Source organism: Taeniopygia guttata, chromosome 18 (assembly GCF_048771995.1).
Source record: "Taeniopygia guttata chromosome 18, bTaeGut7.mat, whole genome shotgun sequence".
NCBI lineage: Eukaryota > Metazoa > Chordata > Aves > Passeriformes > Estrildidae > Taeniopygia > Taeniopygia guttata.
In genome coordinates this window covers 10639027-10646572 of record NC_133043.1, presented here as the reverse complement: position 1 = coordinate 10646572, position 7546 = coordinate 10639027, and the positions used below count along the sequence as shown (strand labels likewise).

General features: G+C 35.9%; 1 protein-coding gene across 2 annotated transcripts in view; it reads right to left on the bottom strand.

The window, feature by feature from the left end:
- Positions 1–4796: 4796 nt before the first annotated feature.
- PCTP (phosphatidylcholine transfer protein) overlaps positions 4797–7546 on the bottom strand; it is a 29371-nt gene continuing 26621 nt past the window's right edge. For both annotated transcript variants that reach the window (XR_012058579.1, XR_005982081.2), the window contains exon 9: positions 4797–6956. The gene's annotated coding sequence lies outside the window, so the exon portion shown is untranslated. The remainder of the gene's footprint in view (positions 6957–7546) is intronic.

Here is a 7546-nt window from a genome sequence, read left to right as displayed (position 1 = left end):
ACCAAACCCTTAAATGCTTTTACCTTTGCACTAACCTTCAGCTCTCTAAGGTAAATGAGAACTTAGAAAGTAGTGTGCTGTATTTTCTCAGTTGAATTATATTTATAGACTTCCAGGCAGAGGGTAAGATTGCCCCCTTTTGGAATTTTTCAGAGTAACAGTCCAAATAAAGAATTGGGTGCAAAGCATTCCTAATCCCTACTCAAGATATGCATCTCATCAGGGATTATTTCTGCTTCATACTGTTGTGTTCTCATGTTACTGTGTATGTGGCTTCACATTTCTTATTAAAGCAACAGGCATGAAAGAACTCAACTGCTCTTGCCAGCAACCACAAAGGCACAAAATCTGAAGTCAGATAAAGGTAAACATATGGAACATTCCAAGGAATGCAGCAGTAAAGATGGAACACATAGCTGAATTCTCCCCTTCTCTGCTCTGCAGGAAAAGCTTTAGAGGGAGTAATTTGTAACGACAGTGTCCCATAAAGCAGCATTCTCTGATAAAATTCACAGAGCATTCTAAATAAGAACTGGAATGACTTAAGTGCTGAAAACAATGCAGACAGTTCTTCTGATCCCAGATTTAATTGAACAGCAAATTCACCCTTGGTACTGATATAGTGGTTGGGCTTTTTTTTTAAATTGTCAGCTTTAACACCTAAATAATGGTTGTTAATCAAGTATATTAGTCCTATAAAGAGATGTTCATGAGCACAGGCAGAACATGCCCAGTAACCAGAAGTCTGAATGTATATCTGTATTTTCATTAAAATCTTATTTTTATTATATATAAATAATTTGTTACTGAAAACAATGCAGATTAGTCCTTTTAAATAGTTCATAATTAGTATTGTTTGCAAATTAACATCATTAGTCTGTTACTTGACTGTATTAGTGTGTTACTTGACTGCATCTTCCTCTAGTTTTAGAAAGCTAGTCTTTATATAATGCACAATTAATTGCATTAATTTGCACATCTTTGTTTCAAAATTTATTTCCCAGGGATGATACCTCTAAAGCTCTTTCAATTACCAAATTTCATTCATTCTTATATAAACCTGGTGGTTTGAAATTACTAAAGAGTTTCATCTAAAGAAATATAATAGTATGGCTTCAACTAGAAGTGGCTCAACAGCCAAACATGGAGAGATCTCCAAATGGAGGCAGACTGATAGACTGACAGAAACCAGCAATAAGATAGGAATCAGGGAGCATTAGTGGGAGCTACACTGATGTGTCTCATCATAGCTGGAACAAGACGCCTGCTCAAGCAAAGTAAGAAGGGCAGGCTGTCAGTGCACCACATCAGACACACAGGAAAATAGAATATTTAAGGTGTGCAGTTCTGTGAAAAGCTCATTGCCCAAATTGTGTGGGCAGTATTAAATAACTCCATCCCATTAATCTGTTCCAGTCACAGACTAGAATACAACATTTAGTTTTCCATCCTATTACAATCAAATTATATCACCAAAGGCTATTGTCTTCCAGGAATTCAAGTATAGGATTACACTAGTTCATAGGAAACAGCATACTTGAGTGTCACTACTGATTTTGAGCCCTACATGACAATACTATAGAGCAGTGTTCATGTGGATGCTATAAAAACATCACTGTGCCAATAAACTTCAATGCAAGTGCCTCAGGAATAAATCATGTCACTCATATTTCAGTTTTTAAAATTTTTGAAAGCCATCAGTAACATTTTTTCCTGTGGTTAATATTTTAATATTCTAAACCTCTGAGATACCAAACTTTTAAGAGTGATGAAAACAATCCTTATCCCTTACACATGTTTTATCTTTGCTTCATGGTGAGTAGATTATCACAATAAAGAAGATTAGGCATTGCAAACTTTTATGTCTCCATAAAAAAGCTGAAGTCCCAGGTTTACTGAGTGGAACTCAGAGTAAAAACCACCATTACATATAAAGCACCAAGTGTAACAAGATGAACCGCAATGTAACTTTCCAGACTGTTTGCCCAAGCTGTTTAATGCCCTGTGTATTTCTGTTGAGGGAAAGTAAGAGCTTAAGTTGAATTATGTCCTTGCTGCTTTCAAAATACTTTAAACAGTTATTCAAACTGTAATCATGCCAGTGTGTCATGCATTCCAATACAGAATATAAGGATCTATGTATTTAGTATCACTGTAACACTTTTACTTAGAGTTTTCCTCTCAGTGCTATAGAGTTAATCATAAGGAAGGAATGCACATTCTGATCATGTTAATTAGCTCAGTGAATATGACTTCTAAAGAGATCACTTAATGAGTCCTCAAGGATGATGAAAACCATTTGATTAAGAGAAATGCTTGGTTTCCTTTACTGACATGTTCATTGGACCAAAAGGCTGTCATTAAGTCTGTAGCTGTCTGATATCTATATATGGACAATGAAACCACTGCAGAAGACACACTGTAGATTTAATAACCACATTTTATAGCCACTGAAAATTATGAGGGTAAGGATAAAAGCAGAATAGTCACTTATGCTTTCGGAAAATATAAATTTGAACTTCTTAAGGCATAATTTTTTACGTATAAATGACATGAATCAGTGCTCTGGATTGCTGAGCTTAATTCTGTGCTTTTATTTTACTTCTTTGCCCCTAATGAAGGACACAAAGAAACAATGCCAGCTGATACATAGTTTTGATCATGGTTGCAAAAGTGCTTAAAAAATTGTCAAATTCAATAAACTTTTTAACTGCTCTCTTAGGTTAAGGAAAAGATGCCTCTGGGCTTGACCATGGCTCAGAAATTTTTAGGGTATGTTCTCATCTTTGCCATGTTTGATTTAGATTCATCTCATTGTGCGACCAAGTCCATTTTTATGGAGTGGGGATTCAACATAGCCAATGTCTTAATTCAGTTATTTTGCTTGGGTGGGAGGTTGGCCAAACATCCCCACCTACTGCTGCCATGAGGTTTTCCCTGCTCATTCTTCCATAGAACACGAGAAACAAGTTCCACCTGATAAATAAACTGCAGTCTTCACCCCTTTTCTGTGCTCTAAGGAGGGGTGGAAGGCATTGCACCTGAAACACATCCAGCTTCACTGCACAGCAGCTGTCACAGGAACAGTGCTACTTGTAGGACAGGTAGCAATTCAGTTTGTTTCTTCATTTAGAAGGAAAAAAACCACTGCAAATTTAGGAATTCCTTCTGGAACCTGACTGAAGGACGTGCATGGGCTGATACAATGCCACAGAATCTGAGCATGTAGAACAAAGAATGATTTGAAAACAAACTCTTTGTGAGTGTAGGAGAGAATGCATATTATGTGCTTCCATAATCACATCTTTCATCCAAAATTAGAATATGTTGAGTAAATCCCAAAACAATTCATGACTTCTCTAGAGCAATTCCCACACTTCCCAATTGTTCTTCAGGCAGCTTAAAGGCCATGTAGCTCAGAATCTGCTGTAGGCTGCAGAATGTTTTCATCTGACCTTCTGATGAGTTTCTACTTTGTTTTTTCAAAGCTGAAAACAGAGCATCTACTAATGGACTCATGAATACATCGAAATGCTGGAGACTGGCTATAAGAGATACCATAAAAGGAACAAAAGCTGTGATACAAAACTTTCTTGTGTCTATTAAACATCAGCACAGCTACCTTGCCTGTATTTTTTCCAATATTTCCTGCATTTTTCCAATACCACTTAAAGAAGTCCAACAGTGTTTGCAATAAATCATATAGTCAGCTGGGCCATTTAAGCAGTACATTTGGGTTGCAAAGCAGAAATTCTGCATAAGTGGGTGGGGAACATAGTAGACCAATATTTTTGCTTGTTTTTTTTTATAAACCTTTGGGAAGTTTCACACTTAATCACCAATGGCTTCCAGTTGATAAAATGTTGTTCACCTAAAAATAAACTAAGCTGAAATGTAGCTATAACTCCATGAAAAAGAACAAATTTACAATCAGTGTTTTCTGGTTGCCCTTTTCCTCTTCTCACCCTTGACCTGCCACACATCAAACCAGTGCTGGCTAATACTGAGGCACACAAGCACTGGCAGCTGAAACAGTCAGAAATATAAGAATGTTTCTCCAAGTTTAGTGAAAGACTGTCATTTATGCCAGAATCACACACAAACACATCTAGAAATACCATTATCCTGTCAATTCAAATGACCTCACACACCTGAATCCTGTTTTCAAAAATAGTGCCTTGAAAAGGCATAAAAAAAAAAGATCGATAATAAATGGATCTTTTCAAAGAGATTGAAACCCAGGCCCACCTATTTCTTAGAGAGACATCATAAACCAGAAGCATAGATTTAATGTTAAAATGGAGAAATTAATTAGCTGTGTGATTTCAAAATACTTGATCTCCCAATAAAATATTCCAAAAAGGCTTCTTCTGGAGACATCTAATCTAATCTTTGCTTTCATGGAAGATCTGGTTTTTTTCCCTGCGTTATATGATAGCTTCAGATTACAACAAACCATAAAAAAAAGAACAAACCCGAAACTATGAGGGAAAACTAAATGAAAAATTGTTTCTAGTTTTGATAGTTTCAGTTCTGTAACAAACAAAGCTTTAAAGTCTTTGAAGTGTTTTTACAAGGTACATTCAGCTGCACGTGGAGCATTGGAACTGGAGGTGAACACATTGCCAAACTTGGCACCTATAGAAAGACTTTCCTTCCCTAACAGAGGTACTGAAAGCAATGACAAACATTGGAAAGTGCAAAGAGACAGGGTAAGAATGGGTTTAAATTTTGGATAGAGCTTAGTTAATCTATTCAGTTGTGAGTTTAAATCTTTCTGACCATCATTAATCATATTTCTTTTTTTGATAAATGCAGAGTCCACAAGAACACTATTGCAATGATAAATAACAGAAGAATTTGCAATCAAAAGATTAGCAATTCCCAATTCCTTCACCTTAGAGAGTAGTTAGTTTTCTACATCAAGTATTATTGAGTTTATGAGTAACACAAAATTAACACAGTTGTTGTAAAAAGTTTTTTATATGTATTCTGCAGTTTCGCTGAATGCGTTGACTTGTTCTACAGGTACACACTGAAAAAACAATCTAGAGTTCAACAAGAGTTTTGCATGGACTAAACTCTGCAAAATATTCTAAATATAGCTAACAGGTGAAGTTTAATATTATTTTATATAGGAATGTTTTCAGTCATAAATCTGTGGGGAAATTTGTTGTCACTATAACAAAAATCTGTCTTATTTTAGGGGGAGATCAAGTTTCTCCTAAAACCTAAAAACAGATGTAGTTTTTGGATTTTACAGTAAAAATAACAAAACCGATTTGATTTTAGGGGAAAAGATTTCTATTCAGTCCTAATAATAGGGAAAATTTCTCATCGTCATTCAGTTTGGCTGAACAAGAAGTCCTCAATTTATTCTATAAATGCAGAAAGTACTTGTAAGAACCTATGTTTACAACATCTAATAGCATCAACCACTAAGTCTACACTAGGAGAGCTGCAGGAACAATAAAGGCAAGAAGTGCAAGGGAGGACCTGCTGAGATTAGCAGAGTAATTAGACATGCCATCACATTGAAAACAAAGGAAATGGGTATGAATTCCTCAGTGAATTACTTGCTACCCTTCTGTCATTGCTTATACTGAGGTCAGGACAAAGTTTTAGTTAAGTGCTGTGGAAACTGTTTAGTTACATGAATCACTCTTCATCTAGAGCCTCTGACAAGAGACAGTCAAATCAAAGTCTTTCAGGGAAGACAGATCCATGCAGACTTCTATCCCTTTCTTTCACTTCCAAAAGGCATCTTAATCAGTTTGTGAAACATGAAAAACGTCTAGCCTCTTGCAGTACCACAGAAATGTTCTAAAAACCTGAAGTGCTTTTGCTATAGAAGGCACATGAGCTTTGAATCTGCTGTTAATAAACAGTGCTTGGAAAACATACTGAGAAATAATTGCAGGTTAATGACCAGGTTTCAGAAATTCAAAAGGATCCTCTTTTATTCCATGTGTCATAGCAGTTTGTATGTGCAGTACAGTGCAATGTAATCTTAATTAACTTCCTTAATCTTCATTGGTTGGAGTTGATTGGTTCTTTTCAAAAGTGGTCTCCTAAAGTTCTTGATAACTCCCCAGATTACTTTTTCTTTTGTTATTGCAAACACACCTACACCCACCCACACACACTCACACACCCAACCTCTATGTTTTTGCAGAGAATCAAAGGAAATAAGAACTTTTCCTTAAAAATAAGCCCCAGTTTGTCTTGGACTACCATAAACTCTATGCATACTCATTCCAGGTTGCCAGTTTTTAATACTGGGTTTGCTCATGTGTAAATGCAGGTAAATGATTGTTATTAACACCCTCCCATAAACTGACTCTTGATGAAAACTGCAGAAATATAAACAGTTCCATAAATAGAAATTATGGACACCCAGTATTAAATATGATGATTACTGGTTTATATGAATGTCCCATTAAAAGGTATTAACCACACATCATAGTATTAGTATATACCCAGTTTAGAACAGTAGCATTTACTTGGAAGGCATAACAAAAGTGTTTTCTCCCCAACAAATAATTCAAATTCCATTCTTCATATAAAATATTCTACATATTTAGAGAACAGCATAGAAATAATCTGATCATGCATCACATTAAATGAAATGCATTTTTTACTCTTCAAATATGAAAAGTAGTGTCTAGAAATGCATGTGGTATTTGCTCATCAGGTAAGTGAACTGTCTAAGAAATTATTTGAGCATACTTACATACAGTAACTCCAGTGTGCTTTGCCCCTTTCCACTTCTGCTGTTATTCAAGCCTCAGCTGAAACAAACCATCTTTGATAATCTGCATCTCCTCAGAGCTGCTCTGTCCGTCTGCAATTCCCGAGATGGACACTCTTCCAATAATTTATATCCCTATCAGAGTTCTCCTGCTCCCCAAGCAGAGGCAGCACCGTCGCTCTGTCATCTCCCACTTGCTGAGCTTCTGCAGCAAAGAAACAATAGAGGGGAAACCGACAACTGATAGTGTCCAACTGCTGAAGGAAAAGCAACCTGAGACCAGAAAGTAACACATTAGATGGTAAGGGTAGACTGAAATGTGTCATCTGTCCTCCAGTGGCATTTTGAACCCTCAGAAAAACTGTAAAATACTGACAATAAACTTGGGAGAGAACAACAACACTGGAAAAGGATTATAAAGCAATCATTCTCATGAATATAATGATATTCAAAAAGCTGACATTCCTTTAAAATTAAATTATGTCTTAATAAAAGGAATAATTCTCAATTCCTCTTCACCAGGACAGCAGCAAAAGCTGCAGTACTTCTGACAGATACTATGTTCACTTCAATAAGTTAAATGACTCTGTTAATATTAGCACTATCACACTGACAATTATGTTGCATGAGAATTAAAAGCAGAGTAACTGTTTAAATGATAAAATTTCTGTTTTGAAGGAATAAGAAGAAATAATTCTGATATTCTGATGAAGGGCCATCTTTTTAATACAGTCTCTTAAATTTATTCTAGTGTATGAGATACCTTAATTACAATAGCTTCTGTGGTGAAACAAG